Consider the following 19,959-nt stretch of genomic DNA (forward strand, 5'->3'; position numbering starts at 1 on the left):
GTATTTATAGAGCATCCATTGGTGAATAGGCGGGCTTCTCTCTTCATGATTGTACAAATTGAGATGGCTTTAATTCCTGACTCGATGCGCCAAATAATTGTCATTGAAAGCTTAATGTACTTGTGATCGTTATCGTTGTCAACTTAATTCAGATTCAACTGTCATAGGCTTTCTGTCCCATCGCGTTTAATTAACCTTTCACCCAGATGCGGCCACCATGTTGCGTTGACCAATGTTGTGGCGATCCTTCTTGGGTGAATATTTGCGAACAACGATCATCGGCAAAGTCTTGCGGTAATGTTGCGCTCAACCAGTGATTTCCTATGATCACAATTTTGCCTTGCTCATCGCATATTCTGCCAAAAATAAAAAAATCAACTGTTCTATATGCGATGAACGCATGCGACCACAATATTATGAAATTGATTGCTTAATGACGCAATTTAACACGTTTTATCAATGGCAAGCCATCATATGTTTAAGACTTTTAGCACTATGATAAGTGCATTCTTTGGGCCGCTATCAACTACTGAGGGTTCAACAAGAGTTTTTGAAACAGGCCGATCAGATCAAAGAGTTGTTAGATGGAACGTCTAGTCAACCAGCTCAGAGATGAGACTGCCTTGACATAGTTGGTGAAAGTTATAAACACCATCGATCCACTACATGGGTATGACTGAAAGCACAAAACGTTATCTTGGAATGATGGGGTCGAGGATTGTGGCCTTTTAAGAAGCAATGGAGGATGTTTGACTAAAGATGAATGGGTTAAGTATGAACCAGGAATGGTCTCTGTACTAATAAACGTGCGGGCTGGTTGATCCACCTGATGGGGTTTAAGACCTTTGGGTGTAGTGGATTATAAGCGAAAGAGAGGTGTAGATGGAAAGGTGCAAACCTTTAAGGCTGGACTCGTGGCAAACGGTTATACCCAAGTCGAGGGAGTTGACTATAAGAAAACTTTCTCACCTGTTGTCATTCTCAAGTCTATCTGGATACTCCTGTCCATAGCCACATTTTATGATTATGAAGTATGCCAAATGGACATCAAGACTGCCTTTCTTAATGATAATCTTGAGGAGACCATCTATATGACTCAATCAGAGGGGTTTATAATTCTAGATCAAGAGCAAAAAGTTTGCAAGCTTAATAGGTCCATTTATGGGCTGAAACAAGCATCTAGATCATGGAACATCAGATTTGACACTATGGTCAAGTCGTTTGGCTTTGATCAGAATGTTGATGAGCCTTGTGTCTACAAAAAGATCATTAACAATCAGTAGCTTTCCTAGTATTGTATGTGGAGGATATCCTACTCATTGGGAATGATGTAGGGTATCTGATTGACATTAAGAAATGGCTAGCTGCCCAGTTCCAAATGAAAGATTTGGGTGAAGCACAATATGCAGGGATCCAGATCAATCGGGATCGTAAGAACAAATGATTAGCCTTGTCTCAGGCATCATACATCGATCGTTGATCAGGTATAGGATGCAGGATTCCAAGAGGGGTTTGTTACCCTTCAGGCATGGAATCGTTTTGTCTAAGGATTAATGTCCTAAGACACCTCAAGAGGTTGAGGAGGTGAAACAGATTCCCTATACTTAAGCTGTAGGAAGCTTAATGTATGCAATATTGTGTACCTCAATCCAATCCAGGATTTGATCACTAGACAGCGGTCAAAATGATCCTCAAGTATCTTTGGAGAAACGAAGGACTACATGCTCGTGTATGAAGATAAGGATCTGATCCTTACAGGATACACGGAGTCTGAATTTCAGACCGATAGAGATTCTCGCAAATCGACATTGGGGTCAGTGGTCACTCTGAATGGAGGGGTTGTAGTGTGGTGAAGCATCAAGTAAAGATGCATCGCGTACTCCACTATGGAAGCCGAATACGCAGCCACTTGTGAAACAACTAAGAAAGTTGTTTGGCTGAGGAAATTCCTTTAGATTTGGAAGTTGCTCCAAATATGGATTTGACTATCACTCTTTGTTGTGATAACAATGGGGCGGTGGAAAATTCAAAGAAGCCTCGGAGTCATCGTCGGGGTAAGCACATAGAGTGGAAATATAACTTGATCAGGGAGATTATGCATTGCGGTAATGTGATAGTCACAAACATCGCATCGGAGCACAACGTTGTTGATCCCTTTACAAAGGCTCTCACGGCTAAACTGTTCGAGGGCCACCTAGAGAGTCTGGGTCTGCAGGACATGCGGCATCTTCTCTAGGGAAAATGGGAGATGATACTGGAGAATGCCCTAGTTTATTGTATATTGTACATGTTTTATATTGTATAGTACATTTGTCTCCCAAGGCATTAAGACAAGTGGGAGATTATTGGGATTGGTTTCCTAATTCTCCCGGAGTCTCGTTGTTTATAATTATACACATTATTTATGAAAATAACTGTTATTTTATTCTGGCATTTACTCATATCTAACAACACTCCATGGTTATCTTCTGTAAACTTAAGCATGTATATGAGATATACAAGTGGATCATCTCTTAAGTGATAACCTAATAGGTCTGTAATATAATGATTAAGGTGGGATACCAGATCCTGGTGACATTACGGATACGGCCCGCTTTGTAGAAGTTTGCAAGTGTTGTAAACTACTATAGATGGTAGATCCTAACCATTCATGTGGAGACATGCGAGTGGGGGTGTTCTATACAAAGAGTTTATATAAGACCGAACCACGTGATGACTAGACTCTGTATATAACGCCATTGATATTGGAGACTTACATCTCACCTAAACGACCATAGGTGACACGACCTCAATCCTGAGTGTTTTGGGAACTCTACCTTTGAGGGTGGTTCTTTGATTAGTATAAGTGAGAGTGGCCAAATTGCCAACTCAACATGCCTACCTCTTTGGGGACTTGTCTGATTTGGCAGCTGGGAACTCACTTACACAAGATCGAATTCACTCCTTTCTCGAAGAAGGGATAAGTAAATAGATTGCTCCCTTAAAGGTTGATTCTGGGGCTTGAACATAGTGGCCACAGCTTCTCTTTGGAAGAGAGGACTCAATCATAGTAGGATTATGACTTATGTTCATTAGAGGATTCAACGGTACTTAAGGAGTTAGATGTAACTACAGGGGCGTAATAGTTATTGGCCGAGCTATACTTACGAGCGATCTGTGAAGGGTTGTGGCACTGCTGATTGGTAAAGATGGACACATAATATATCTGTGGTAAGAAGAGTTCAACATTCGGTCTTTAGTAGAGTGCCTGGCAGTTAACGGATAGTGGATCCTATGACTAAAGAGTTTAGTCAGTTATTCATGAGATGAAATATTAAAACTATAGGTTATAAATATATTATGGTAAGTTAGTTATCATTTATATTTATAATAATATTAATTATTGGTTACTTATCTCATTTTCTCTAATAACCAATTGAGTGGGAGGTTATTGGTGGTTTCATGGTAACTGTGAGATAAAAGGAAAAATGTTTTCCTAATTTTAGTAAGAAAAAGAAAGAGAAAAATATGTTTAAAGTTTATGAGATTTCCACTCTCGAAAATTACTCACGGAGAGTTGTCAAGTAAATTAGATTTACTAAGCGACAGCTTGGAGTTAGCTAAACAATCGTGGAGTGTTCTTAGGTGATAGACACAAAGCTAAGCGATGAGCTAAATGATCGCATAGATTTTGCTAGACGATCACATAGCTTTTCCTAAACGATTGGGCATCAACCTATACGATAGGTTCTTTCCATCTCCCACTTGCTCAATCGTTTACACGATTGTGTTTTCTTCGGTTTTCTGCCTGAAACCAAGTCCACACAGAGCCCACCCTCTGGATTCTCACACCGAGAATACCAAGGTAGCCTTCTTAGTGATGTCATACTCAACAAGACACTGTCGAGGTTTTGTGGAGGTTGTTCGTGGTGTTCGTGACCTTAGCGATCACTTAGTTTGAGTGTGCGGTGTTCGTTCAATGTATCGGTCGTGTTGGACGAGCGTTCATGTGTTGTTGTGCTACTGTGGTCGAGCGTTCGTGATTAAGGAACTCAAAGACGAGTCTACAAAAGTGTGTTGTTTTCGTTTGTGATTTTAATTGTAAAGTTCATATACGATTGTAATTTGGAATGATCCTTCTGCTGCTCATGGAAATTCTCGTGTTCAATTTCCTTCAGTGGGAAGACTTCAACTTTGTTGAAGAAAATCGTATATTAGATTAGATAATGTATATATGGTTCCAAACTTGCCAAGGAACACTAAAATGTTTAAAACTGCGGTAATTTAGAATTAAAAAATTAAAATTTCTCCTAAAGAAAATGCCCGTCTTCGACACCTAAGGGTAGGACACATAAATCTCAAGATTGAGATTGATTAAGAATGGACTTCTAAGCGAGTTAGAAGAAAATTCTTTATTTGTGTGTGAGTCATGCCTTGAAGGCAAAATGACTAAAAGATGATTTACTATAAAAGGTCATAGGGCCAAAGAACCCTTGAAACTTGTACATTCAAACGTCCGTGGTCCGATGAATGTTAGAAGAAAAGGAGAGTTTGAATATTTCATCACTTTTACTGATGATTATTCAAGATATGGGTATGTTTATTTAATGGAACAAAAGTCTGAAGCTTTTTAAAAGTTCAAAGAGTTTAAGGCTGAAGTTAAAAATGCATTAAATAAAATAATTAAGACATTTGATAGAATATGGAATAGTATCCCAACTCTTAGCACTTGGTACACCTCAACAGAATGTTGTATTAGAAATGAGAAATTGAGGTTATGCAGTACATACTGCAACTTATATTTTGAACTGTGTTCCATCCAAGAGTGTTACAAGAACGCCTTTGGAATTATGGAATTGTCATAAAGGTAGTTTACACCATTTTAGAATCTAGCGTTGTCCAACACATGTGCTTGAGGCAAATCCTAAAAAACTGAAACCTCGTTCAAAATTGTGTCTATTTGTAGGCTACCTTAAAGGAACGAGAGGTGGTTACTTTTATGATCCTAAAGAAAATAAAGTGTTTGTGTCAACAAATGCTACATTTTTAGAAAATGGACCACATAAGGGAGCATAGCCCCATAGTAAGATTATGTTGAGTGAAATTTCCAACGATACTACTGAACTTTCAACAAGAGTTGTTGAAGAACCCAATACCTTAACAAGATTTGTTGAAGTTGGATCATCTAGTAGGTTAAATCCACCTCAAGTATTGAGGGAGCCTTGACGTAGTGGGTGGGTTGTGAACTCATCTATTCGTTATATGGATTTAATAGAAATTCTAGCTATGGTAGCTAACAGAGAGGTTGAGGATCCATTGTCTTACAAGAAGACAATGGAGGATGTTGACAAAGATGAGTGGATCAAAGCTATGGATCTCGAAATGGAATCTATGTACTTAAATTCTATTTGGGATCTTGTAGATCAACCTGATGGGATAAAACCTATAGATTGCAAGTGGATCTACAAGAGAAAATGGGGTGTTGATGGGAAGGTGCAAACCTTCAAGGTTAAACTTGTGGCAAAGGGTTATACCCAAGTTGAGGGAGTCGACTATGAAGAGACTTTCTCATATGTTGCCATGTTGAAGTCTATACGGATCCTCCTATCCATTGCCTCATATTATGACTGTGAGCTTTGACGAATGGACATCAAGACTGCCTTTCTGAATGGCAATCTTAAGAAGACCATTTATATGAAGCAACCAAAGGGATTCATAACCCAAGGTCAAGAGCAAAATTTTTTCAAGCTTAATCAATCCATTTATGGATTGAAGCAAGCTTCTCGATCTTAGAATATAAGAATTGATATTGCGATCAAATTTTATTGCTTTTCTAGCTTTTCTAGTGTTGTATGTAGATGATATCCTACTCACTGAGAATGATGTAGGTCTACTGACTGAAATTAAAAATTGGCTAGTGACTCAATTCCAATGGAAAAATTTGGAAGAGTCGCAGTTTGTTCTGGGCATTTAGATCTTTAGAAATCAAAAGAACATAACACTAACCCTATCTCAGGCATCGTATATTGACAAGATGCTTGTCAAAATTTTTATGCAGAACTCCTACTCCCTTTCAGGCATGAAGTTATATTATCTAAGGAATAGTTTCCTAAGACATCTCGAGAAGTTGAGGAAATGATACAGATCCCCTATGCATCGCTCGTTGGCAGCCTAATGTATGCGATGTTATGTACTAAGCTTGACATCTACTATATTGTGGGGATAGTTAGCAGATATCAGTCTAATCCAGGATTTGATCATTGGATCATCGTTAAGAACATCCTTAAGTATCTACGGAGAACGAGAGACTACATGCTCATGTATATTTCTAAGGATTTGATCCTTACAGGATACATGGACTCCGATTTTCAGACTGATAAGGATTCTACGAATTCCACATCAGGATCAATGTTCACGCTTAATAGAGCATGAGTAGTCTGGAGAAGCACAAAACAGGGGTGCATTGTTGACTCAACTATAGAGGTTTAGTACGTAGCGGCTTATGAAGCTACTAAGGAAGTTGGGTGGCTAAGGAAATTCCTGACAAATCTGGAAGTAGTTCCAGACATGTCAAAGCCCATCACCTTTTATTGTGATAATAGTAGTGTTGTAGCTAATTCTTGCCTCAGAGTCATAAGCGTGGGAAGCACATAGAGCGAAAGCATCATCTCATTCAAGAGATTATGCATCGAGGGAACGTGATCATCATGCAAATAACTTTGGAGCACAACGTTTCTAATCCATTTACAAAGGCCCTCACAGCTAAGGTGTTTAGGGGTCACTTGCAGAGTATAGGTCTATAGGACATGCCACATTTCGTCTAGGGAAAATGGGAGATTTTGTACTGGGCGCGTTTCATGCTCTAGTTTATTGTTTTGTGTACTTGTTTATTAGTATAACTTGTATATTGTACATCCCATTAGCTTTAGAACAAATGAGAGATTGTTGGGGTTGATGCTCTAAATCTCGTTGGATCTTGTAGTTTATAATTGTATTGTACAAATATTTTATTTATTTAATAAGATATGAGATGTTTTATTTGACATTTAATAGCATTAAACCCATAAACCAATAAAATAACATCCAAAGTTATCATTTGTAGCTTAAACATGTATGTACAGACATATAGGTGGATCATATTTAAGTGATAACCCAAATGGTCTGTAGTAGATGGATAAGGCTGGATACCTTATCCTAGCGACACTACGAATACATCTCATTTTGTAGATGTCACAATTTTTGTAAAGTGCTATAAATGATTTGATCCTGATCATTCATGTGGAGATATGTGAGCGGGGGTATTCTATACAAAGGAGTTTGTATAAGACTGGACCACGAAATGACTAGTCTCATTATATAATGTTGTTCATAATAGAGATTTATATTTCACCAGAATGACCATAGGTGACTTGACCTTAATCTTGAGTGAGTTGTGAACTCCTGCTTATAAAGGCGGTCCTTTGATTTTTATAGATGAGAATGGCCAGATCGCCAACTCAATAAACCTACTATTTTGGGGATTTGTCTGATTGGGAAGCTTAGAACATAACTACACAAAAAGGAATTCACTCTTTCCCCAATGTAAGTAGATAAATTGATCCCTTCAGGGCCAATTATGAAGCTTGAGGAATGTCGCGCCATACCCTCTCCTGGTCTGAGAGGGGTTTTGTCATAGTTGGACTATGATTTATTGTTCATTAGAGAGATAATGATACTTGGAGTTAGATGTAACTATAAGGGTAAAACGGTAATTTTGGCCAACTATATTTTTGAGCAATTTGTGAAGGGTCATCGCACTGTTGACTGGTTATATCCAATGGACACGTAAATATATCCATAGTGGGAAGAGTGCAGTTATCAGTCTTTAGTGGAGTGCCTGACAGTTAATGGATGTGGAATAATTTAATTAAAGGAGTTTAATTAATTATTCAAGTACCATTGGAGCTTCAATCTACAGGTCCATGAGGTCCCCTCTGTAGCTCAACAGTGATTTAGTGAGAATTAATTTTGGATTAATTTGGATTTTTAAAATTAATTTAGAGAATTAATTATATATGATATAAATAATTTGAATTAATTATATGTGATATAATTAATATAATGTATTTGATACATTATAGTATAATGTTTATTTTTAGAGGAATTAAGTATTTGAATATGATTCAAATATTAATTATATGGATGAGATTCATATATAAATTTCATATAAATGTGATTATATTAAATGTCATACATTATTGAGAGAAATAAAAAGTATAGGTTATATTGTATTTGATACAATGTAAAAACTATAGGTTATATGTTATATACAATATAATATATGGTTTAATATATATTAAATGATAAGTTAGTTATCATGTAAATATATATTAAATTATTATTATTATTTGTTAAATTAAATTTTGAATTTAATTTGGGAGGGAATTATAACTCCTTCCCCTATTTTCTCTCATTTGACAGACATGTGTTGGTGAGGTTAGAGAATATTTAATCTTCTTCTTTTGGTTTTACACAAAAATCTCTTTGGAATTCTCTAGGATCTCACAGAAGAAAAATACCTCTCTCAAACTCTCTAACTCATCCCCTACAGAGAATACACGGACTCCCATACATAAGCATGTAGTCCCTTGTTCTCCTCAGATACTTGAGGATGGTTTTAACTGTTGTCCAGTGATATAATCCGGATTTAGATTGATATCTACTGACTATCTTCACTGCATAGCAAATTTCAAGTCTAACCTTCACTACTACAAAATCTACATTATTTGACACATGTAGTTTTTAATTACTTGACATTTCTTTGTAAAAAAAGGTCAAGTAATGAACTTTTATAAAAGAAAATGTCAAGTAAAAGGGTAAAAAAAGCGAAGATTGACGGAATGTTTTAGATATTTTCATGCGAACCATTACTTGACACATTTTTCGTGTCAATTAATATAAGGTCTTGCTTGACTTCAAGTATAAGAAGCTCTTCCTTGACATATTTTTCGTGTCAAGCAAAATATAAAAAATCATATTTATTAATCTTTATTTTTTTTATTCCCTCCCTCCCCCATTTTTATTTCTCTCTCAAATTTGTTTTCCCTCCTACCAAAATTATTAAATAAAATATAAAAAACAATTAACTTGTTATTTTAAACAAGTAAAAGGGTTAAATGTGCCCTAGTAAAAAAAAACTTTCATGCTAATAGCCGTACAGCCAACCCCCTTTCATGCTGGATTACAGCCGCACACATGACGATGTTCACTATTGCTCTAGTCTGCGCCACCTGCAATCGTTCAAGCCACCAGATGTCATTCGATAAATCGTCGAGACTCAATCGCTCGTTTCGCACCACTCGCCCTACGCGTTAGCCAGCAGAGTTCGTTAGTCTGTCAGTCTCGTCATTTTGCGCCTCCAGTTGACTAAGCCATCGTCGAACTGGTATTTAGCTCGTCCAGCAGTTGTCGCTTTTCGCCGATACCTTGGATTTGGGTAAAGATTGATTTTTTTTTTTTTTTTTTTGTAAGTTGTGTGGGTTCCTTGAAAATCTTTGTTACCCATCAACTCTTGGCCTCATGTGGTTGTATCCATTGCGATTTTGGTTTTTGATGGAAGGTTTGGAGCCATTGTCCAGTAGCATTAAGGATCAATTTTCAACATTTTTGGTAAATATTTAATATTATAAGTAGTTTTCAAGGATGATTATATTGGTTATTGAAGCGTCAATTTGAGCAAACACTTCGGGTAAGTATTTTGGATGTATTGGTATGATTTGTGATTTGGGTATAATGTAGCATCTTCTGTAGTGATTTGCTTGTTGAATGTTTGATGATGAGATTGATTTTGAAGTGTTGGAAGGAGTTGAGTTGTTGTCCAATAGGTTTGAGACCAATCTTAGCAATATTTTAGTAAGTTTGGAGGTTAGTATTAATAGTTCTTGGTTACCCATTGAAGTATTGGTCTAATAATTGAGTTATGTTCAATTTTTTATATTCGATTCAAAGATTTCAAGGGAATGGAGCCACTGCCCAACAAAGCTAACGATGTTTGGACGTTTTGATAGGTATTAAGGCCATGAAACTCTTTTGGAATTGTTACATAGTTGTTGGAATTTGCATTTTCTAACCATTATTATTCAACTTTTCGTAGATTGGATTATTTTGTTGTAGTTTTGAAGTGGCATTTGAATCAAGCCACACTTTGAGTAATCTATTTGGAGTTAATTGGTTATTTTGGGAAATAAAATTTTGAAGAAATTTTTTATTGCTTGTAGATAAGATTGGGCTTCCAATATTCACTATTTTTTTATTGCTTGTAGATAAGATAAGTTGTGAAAGTTGGGGAACGACATTTGTATTCTTCTATTTTAAATTTTAGCATATGCTTGATTTGTTGATAATCTTCTTCCTCTTTATTATATTTTCTCAAATCTTTCCTATCTTCCTTTGTTTTGCAATGAAAGGTAATTGTTCCTCCTGAGGTTGGATATGGTCAAAAGAGAATGAATAAAAATTTAGTAAGTCTCTAACTTTAAGTTGTAGATATTTTTTAAGTTTTGAGTATGATGTTTTTCCATCACATAAAGTAAGCCAATCATGTACATTTTTCCTTGTGCGTGACTTTTTGTCATTGTTGTATCTTAACACTTATTTCTATATTTTGAAATTTGATGTTATCGTTCTATTCTATTTTGTAGGTTGACTTGCTTAAACATAGCTTGCCTGACCCATAGTTCTCGATCTTTAGACTTCAAAGCTTAATGTATAGATTAAATAATGTACTTTGTTGAGAGGTTACTTATTAAAAACAATTTGTCAGTTTTGTGTTTGTTGAAAGTTGAGTTTTGTATACAAAAGCAATAGTTGAGATTTTATTTTGTGTATATACATGTGAAAGAGAAATATCTTTGTAATTTGTGAGGAGTGTTCATATGAAAGGTCATAGTTGAACATATGGAATGTTTAGTGAATATATTGAGTTGATAGATATTAAATGTATAATGTTTATTTAGGTAATGTAATTGTATTGTTGGAATACAAGGAAAAAATGAAAATATCAATTGGGGAATTTAATGTGAAAAAAAAAAGACATATAATTGACAAATAAAAAACGTCAAGAGTTATCATATACAATACGTAATCAATGTCAAGAATCATTAAACTTGACATACCACCAATGTCAAGTATATTATCTTTCTTGACACGAAAATTGTATCAAGAAATATTTGTCTTGACGTTTTTTCAGAGTTAAGTTATCCCACTATACTTGACAGTCGAGTACTCGACGCTTTTATAAGCATCAAGTATACTCTTTACTTGACATTGGGAAAATGTCAAGTAATCCAATTTCTGTAGTAGTGATTGCATACATCAGACTGCCAACATCCGATGCATAAAGGATTCGTCTCATCTTCTCAACTTCTTTAGGTGTCTTAGGACACCGTTTCTTAGATTAGATAACTCCAGGCCTAAAAGGTAGTAAACCTCTCTCGGAGTTCTGCATCAAATACTTGACAAGCATCTTGTCAATGTACGATACCTGAGACAAGACTAGCAATTTGTTCTCATGATCCCTAAAGATGCCTAGACAAACTACACCTCTTCCAAATCTTTCATTTAGAATTGGGTCGCCAACCATTTTTTTACATCAGTCAGTAGACCTACATCATTCCAAATGCATAGGATATAGTCTACGTATAAAACTAGGAAAGCTACTGAACTATTGATGATTTTCTTATAGAACAAGACTTATCAACAATCTGATCAAGCCGTATGATTTGATAGCAGTGTCAAACCATATATTCCAAGATGAAGAAGCTTTTTTCAGTTGATAAATGGACTGATTAAGCTTGCAAACTTTTTGTTTTTGTCCTAGGGTTATTAATCCCTCTGGTTGTTGCATAAAGATAGTCTCCTCAAGATTTCCATTCAGAAAAAGCAGTCTTGACATCCATTTGTCAAATCTTATAGTCATAATATGTGGTAATAGAAAGGAATATCCAGAAAGACTTTAACATGGCAATAGCTTAAAAAGTCTTCTCATAGTCAACTCCCTCAACTTGGGTATAACCCTTTATCACAAGTCTAGCCTTAAAGGTTTGAACCTTACCATCAACATGCCCTTTTCTCTTGCAGATCTATTGCAACCTATATGTTTTATCCCATTAGGTTGATCTACAATATCTCAGGCTAAATTGAAGTGCATAGACTCCATTTCGAGGTCCATAACCTTGATCCATTCATCTTTGTCTACATCCTCCATTGTCTGTTTATAAGATAATGGATCCTTAACATCCCCATCAGATATGCCGATAGGGATTTTTGTTAAACCCATATAACGGATAGGTGTGTTTGCAACCTTCCCATTATATTGAGGTTCCCGCAACGGTTAAGGTAGATGTGACCGACTAGATGAACCGCTTGTTGTTGTACTAGGACCTTCAACAACTCTTGTTGAAGGCTCATTTAACACTATCTTACTGTGCGGTTTATGCTCCCTGATGTGGTCCTTTTTTAAAAATGTATATTTGTCGACACAAACACTTAGTATCTTTAGGATCATAGAAGTAACCACCTATCGTTCCCTTAACGTAGTCTACAAATAGGCATAGTTTTTATGAGGTTACAATTTCTTAGGATTAGCCTCAAACATATGTGTTGGACAACCCTAAATCTTGAAATGGTGCAAACTACATTTACGGTCATTCCATAATTCCAAAGATGTTTCAGAAACACTCTTCGATGGAACATAGTTCAAAATATAGGTTGCAGTCTGTACTGCATAACCTTAGAACGAAGCAGGTAAATGAGCGTAACTCATCATAGAACGAACCATGTCCAGCAAGGTTTGATTTCTCCTTTTTGATACACCATTCTGTTAAGGTGTATCGTGTTGAGAGTGGGGATATAATTCCATGTTCTATTCTATCGTCCTAGAATTTTAAATCCATATACTCTTCACCTCGATCAGTTCAAATTGTTTTAATTGTTTTACCTAATGTATTTTCAACTTCAACCTTGTACTTCTTAAACTTTTCAAGGGCTTTAGACTTATGTTGCATTAAACACACATACCCATACCTTGAATAGTCATCTATAAAAGAGATGAAACTTGTCTTAACATTCATAGAACCACAAAGGTCTGGATGTACAAGTTCTAAAGGCTATTTCGCTCTATGACCTTTTCCAGTAAAAAGTCTTTATGACTCATATGCTGGTAAAGAATTTTCTTCTAACTCACATAAAAATCCATTCTTTACCAACCTCTCAATCCTATTGAGATTCCTAACCAATCTTAGGTGCCAAAGTTGGGAATTATTTTTACGAGAAACTTTTTGTCTTTTATTTTGAGTTACTACAATTCTGAACATTTTAATATTAAGAAGGGGCTTAGACGCTAACAGACTTAGCACATCAAGGTTATCTTCGAGATCTGTAAAACAAATTTGAACACCATGCTTTTAAATAAACACTTTATTTATAATAAAATTTAAAGTATAATTTTGTTCTAACAAACATTTTATAGAAATCAAGTTCCTCTTCAAACCAGGAACTATAAATACTTTATCCAATAATAAGTAAGATTTCTAAAAAATTAACTGAAGTTCTCCCATTGCCACAGTCGAGACGTCGTGTGCAGTTCCAACACGAATCGTCATCTCCCCAGTTGCCAGCTTCCACTAGAAACTAATTCCCTCAAAGGAAGAAGAAACATGATTGTGGCACCTGAATCTACTATCCAGGAAAAATCATCATTCCCCACTAAACAAGTTTCCAGAACGAGTAAATCAGATTTACCTTATTTGGCCTTCTTTTTTCTACCAAATATTTGGGGCAGTTCTTCTTCCAATGTCCCTTTGGTTACACCGAAAATAGATTCCCTTAGCAATTTGTGTTGGAGTCGATGACCTAAAGTCTCGTGTCCAGTAGTTTGTAAACAGTATATATGAACGCTTGTGTTGTTAATATATGATATTTACTTCACATCTTGTATTTTTGCTCAGTTGCTTGTTTATTTGCTTTACCACAAATCAATAAACATAAAATCCTTGGTTATCTGTATATGACTCAAACATGTATGTGATGATATACAAGTGGATCATGTCTTGAGTGATAACCAAAATGGTCTGTAGTATATAGATATTAAAGGGAAACTTTAAACTGGTAACGCTACGGATGCGGCTATATCCGATGGAGTGAGATGTAACTATAGGGGCAAAACGGTAATTTGGCCCAACTATACTTACAAGCATCTATTAAGGGTCATCGTACTCATGATTGGTTATATCCGATGGACACATAAATATATCGTACTCATGATTGGTCTTTAGTGGAATGTCTGACAGTGAACGGATGGTGGATCTCGTGGCTAAAGAGTTTAGTCAGCTATCCACAGATCGTTGGAGCTTCGAGCCATAGGTCCATTAGGTCCCCTGGGTAGCTTGGATAAAGTCGAGAACCAGTATTTGGATTAGTTTCAAATGTTAAAATTGAAAAGAGGAAGTTCGATTATATATTATATTATTGGCTTGGTTAATTATATATGATATAATTGGCTAAATGTATTAGATACATTATTTTGGAGGAAATTAGATATAAATATGATTTATATCAAGTAGAGGAGGAAATACTATAGTAGATATGTGATATCAAACTATAGGTTAAAAATATAATATGATTATATTTATTAATTAATTAGTTGATTAATTATATGATAATTAAATCCCAATCACGTTCGGTACGTGAGTTAAGTGGGGTAGAGTCCGTTATTAACGATGAATAAAAAAAAATGTTTCAGTTTTGAATCATCAAAATCGATTCCCCTAAAGAGAAAAAGAGAAAGTGCTCGTGATGAACAATCTAAACGATGCTTTACGTAAAACGAGAGCCTATCATAGTCCTTCTTCGCCGAAAACGGTCCCGCTACCTCGCGCCTACGATCAACACTGCGACTTCACAATCGCAAAGCTTCCATACATCATAGTAGCTATTTAGCTAAACGAGTATAACTTTCCCCTAGAACGACCGTCAGTAAATCAACACGATCGTGTAAGCTCTACTAAACAATAAAGTCAGCTATGCGGATAGCCGCATTTTGCCTCCCACTTTGGTATCGCCTACACGATTCGTTGTTCCTCCTCCTCTACAACCAATTCACCAAAGACCATCGTCTTGGGTCCACTTCCGAGCAATACCCGGGGCTCTTACTGGGTGTGTCATCCCGTACGTGTTCCGTGAATATCGCGGTGTTCATGGCTGCTGCGGTCGATGCTTCTGCTAGGCTGTTGGTAGATCGCCTGGATTTTTCTCCTTGCTTGGAGTGCTGAAGTTTTGAAAAACGTCTTCAACTGGTATGGCACTCTTTCCCTCTTGTTATTTTGTTGTTCATACATTGCCGGATAATTAGTGTTTGTTTCATAACTGTATGTTGAATAGTATATTGTTGTGTAAGTTTTCGATCAACTGTGAATTGTGAGTTGGGAATTCGAACACGCTTCATGGGAAGAACTCTTTCGGTGAGAGATCCTTTTGAATGTGTATCAGAGCGGTTCTGATACTTCCAATATTCATCCTGTCCATGAATGATAATTTTTATTCATGGTGTTGCTATTTCTACGCGTTTAATGGTTATAATTTGTTGTGGATGTGGGAATTAATGGGATGTTTTGGATGATTAGACCTTGTTTTGATTTAAAATCCTTTTACATTTATGATTATTTGTAAAGGCCACCTACATTTTTTGGCATTAATAATCGTTATCGTGAGTCTGTATTCTAAAGCTTGTTTGAATTTGTAATTCATTCTGTCATCGAATGTTTGGCAAGGCATTGCATGTTTCTTCGAAGAAGGAGGCCGATCAAAGGTTGATGTCGTCATCGAATTAGAAATGTGGGCTTATGCGAATCGCTGGTTGATTAACATCGTTAAAGATGAAGGCGAACACGATCGCTGTTTGAGCGCAATCGTTAAATGATGTGGTATGCGATTAGAAGGATGTGATCGTTATTGACGATGTATGTGGATGCGGCTTGAGTAAATCTGCATCATGTAGACGATGAGATGCTCGCGGATCGTTTAACACGCACGCGCGCTAGACGATCGTTTAGGTCAGCAAGCTTCATCATTTAATAACCGACTAAGCGTTCGCTTAGCAACTGACTAAACGTTCGCTTAATATCGCAAGGTAAATCGTTTACCTGGTTGAACGCATCGGTTAGACGATGAGAAGCTCGCGTATCGTTTAAAGCACGCACACTAGACGATTGTCTACTTTCTGGAGTTTCCTACACGATGAAGACCTTCTGGCAGTTCAAGACCCGGTTCACCTGTGAACCAGTTTGCTCAATGGAAAATGTAATAGATTGGGTTTTTTCATTCCGATTTTTGTAAGGGCTCATCCCGGTCCATTAATCCTTTATTTATTAATGCGATGTATGTTTTTTATATGTCATATGGTATGCACATATAGTACATCCCACCTTAGGTTATGCAATGGTCATGCATCATCTCTTTATTGTAATTGTTATAATTTAGAGAAGCCTGATTTTAATTATGTAAGAGCATGCTCATGCATCATATAATATAATAGTTATATTTATGCATGCATAAAAAGCATTGACATGCATCATCTTTATATTATAATTGTTATAGTATAAGGGTGAATGATAGCATGTTTGTTTGGTTGTTACGCATGATATAAAAGTTATATATAGTAATGACCGGAAATTGCATGAAGCATGACACATAGGTTACTTTATAATTGTTATAAATACCTCGTTGTGCTCAATGGTTTTTGTTGTTTCTTTTTAAAAATTAAATAGAAATTAGAACTAAAAGAAATAAGAAAGACATGCATGCTCACTTAGGTTTAATACATAGTTTTAAAGTGTTTAAAACTTGGATCCCATATACCTAAGATCAAGATTCTAATACATTAGCAACCCTAAGGCCTTAATCTTTTAATCAGTTTAATAGGATTAAATTGGCTAATAAAAGGTTAAAGTGTAGCAAATCTATCTATAAGGGACCTTTTTGTCTAAGGTGAGTTATGTCTAGGCTGGGGTATTTAAGTTGACGATAACGTAACACCCCTACCTGGGAACTTACTTGGAAAGGTGAATTAGATAGATTTGATGCATGCATGCAAGTTAAGGACGGTCCATTAAAATGTTTAAATGTGACTACTTGAACTTATTCATATTTCATAGACAAACGTTATTTATGAGTAGAGTTTAAAAAGATGACTTAGACTAAATTCAATAGCTGGATTGTCTAGGTTAATGAAACCCTAGTAAAACATTAGGTGGGAGGTACTTGGGGCATAAGATGTTTCACTTAAACCTTTCACTTTTCTCCTAAATAGTCCACACCGTGAGATCTATCATCGGCCTCGCGGCACCTTTGGCATGTCCCCCCAACGGATGGTGTTTGGGTAGGTCAATATCAAGGTGGATGAAGAGAGTGTTCATAGTAAGTGGGAGCGAGATGTGCGACAACATATCCCTCGGTCTCCCTCATTAGGTTGAATAAAGTTACTGCGTATCGCCTCGAGGCACCCTAGGCGTGTCCCTCTAAAGGAAGGCAATTGTGCGTGTTTCTTTATTTGATCTCCTGTAAGAGGATAAGGTAACTTAGTCTCTTGTCCTAATCTGCTTCTTCCCTACTGTGGACTCATTAGGGCGGAACTTTGGCACCGAAAGTGAGGGGTTACGCTTACGCGAAATTGTTAAAGGTTAACAGTTCTGGACCGAAAAATGGTGGCTGTTCGGTTCAGTTTCAAAAGTTGGTTCTGCTTAATGGTTGAGAATTTCTCATCCCAGCGAAGGGGCAACTGATCATCCCACCGGTGGCGTTTGTCCTGTCTCACTGGGGCATCATTGCAAAATAGAAGTCTATAACTTAGGGTACTTGAAACTGTTTTGAACAACTGATTGGTTTAAAAGTGGTTTAGAAAATTCTAATAAAGTTTTGTTCGTATTTTCAACAGCATTTTCAAAATGGCAACAGCCACGTTAGCATTGCTAAGCGTCAAAAACTTACTGGCGATAATTTCCCCAATATGGAAACACACGATCACGATGATCATGATCATCAAGGATCTCATGTTCGCTCTCACGGAGGCTTGTCTTCCTATTCCAGCTCCGAATGCCGTTCGAAATGTTCGGGAGGCATACGAGCGATGGAAAAGGGCAAATGAGAAGGCCTAAGCCTACATCTTGGCAAGTCTTTCTGAAGTCTTGACCAAGAAACATGAGTCTATGGTCTCAACGCATGAGATCATAGAGTCCCTGTGGGGGATGTTTGGACACCCGTCTGAACAGTTATACATGAGGCTCTTAAATACATATTTAACTCCAAAATGGAAGAAGGCACCTCTGTTCGTGAACATGTGCAAAACATGATGGTCCATTTTAATGTGGCGGAGTTGAATGGGTCTACCATTGATGAAGGCAGCAAGGTTAGCATAATCCTGCATTCATTTCCGGAGAGCATCCTGCACTTTATTAGCAATGTGATTCTTAACAAAGTGAAATATAACCTTATAACTCTCCTCAACGAGTTGTAGACATACCAATCTTTACTGAAAAGTTAGGAGAGGCAGAAGGGTGAGGCAAATGTTGCTTCATCCTCAAAGACGTTCCATAGAGGTTCGACCTCAGGAACAAAGTCTGCACCTTCTACTTTTAACTCTGCAAAGGGGAAGAAGAAGAATGGTGGTAAGGGAAAAGGGAAGGCGCCTGCTAACCCACTGCTTGTTACCCCAAGTAGGCGTCCACATGTTGCTCAGGGAAAATATTTCCACTGCAACCAAGATGGAAACTAGAAGAGGAACTGTCCTCGATATTTGAAAGAGAAGAAAGCAACCAAAGCTAAGGCCAAGGTCGATAAAGGTAAATGTGATTTACATGTGCTTAAAACTTGTTTAGTGGAGAATGATGATTCTTCCTAAATAATTGATTCGGGTGCCACTAACCATGTTTATTCTTCTTTTTAGGGGATTAGATCTTGGCGACAGCTGGAGGCTGGTGAGATGACGATGCGAATAGGCTCCGAGCACGTCATCTCAGCAGTGGCAGTGGGAGGACTCCAATTAGCTTTACAGAATAGGTTTCTTATTTTTACATGATGTATATATTGTTCCTGAACTAAAGAGGAACCTTATTTCTGTAAAGTGTTTATTGCAATGTAAATATACTATCTCTTTTAATGTGCATAAAACGTTTATTCATAAAGACGCTGTTTTTATTGCACAACAAATCTGGAATCGAATTTATATGTGCTAAGGCCGTGAGCCATTAATTCCCTCCATAATCTTGAATTGTTCAGAACTATCGTAACTTAATCAAACATCGACACATTTCTCCAAAAGAAAATGCCCAACTTTGGCATCTTCGTTTAAGGCACATCAATCTCAATAGGATTGAGAGATTGGTGAAGAATGGACTTCTAAGTGAGTTGGAAAAAAATTCTTTACCAGTGTGCGAGTCTTACCTTAAGGGTAAGATGACTAAACGACCTTTTACTGGAAAAGGTTTATAGAGCTAAGAAGCCTCTTGAGTTAGTACATTTTCACCTTTGTGGCACCTATGAATGTGCGAGCCCGAGGGTGGCTATAGTATTTTATCAGTTTTATTGATGATTACTCAGGTACGGTATGTTTATCTTATTGCAACGGAAGTCTGAATCCTTTGAAAAGTTCAAAGAGTTTCAAGTCTGAAGTTGAAAAACGCATTGGAATAGTTGGATTAAAACACTTCGATTTTGATCAGAGGTGGGAGAGTTTTTGGATCCGAGTATTCCAGGAGTATGAATAGAACATGGAATCATTTCCCAACCCTCAGTGCCGAGTACACCTCAGCAGAATGGTGTGAGAGGAGAAATAGGACCTTGTTAGACATGGTTCGCTCGATGACGAGTTACTCTTCCTTACCGGACTCGTTTTAGGGTTTCAGAGTGAAGCGGTATATATACTCAACTGTGTTCCCTCCAAGAGTGTTG

Source organism: Benincasa hispida, chromosome 5, assembly GCF_009727055.1.
Source record: "Benincasa hispida cultivar B227 chromosome 5, ASM972705v1, whole genome shotgun sequence".
Taxonomy (NCBI): domain Eukaryota; kingdom Viridiplantae; phylum Streptophyta; class Magnoliopsida; order Cucurbitales; family Cucurbitaceae; genus Benincasa; species Benincasa hispida.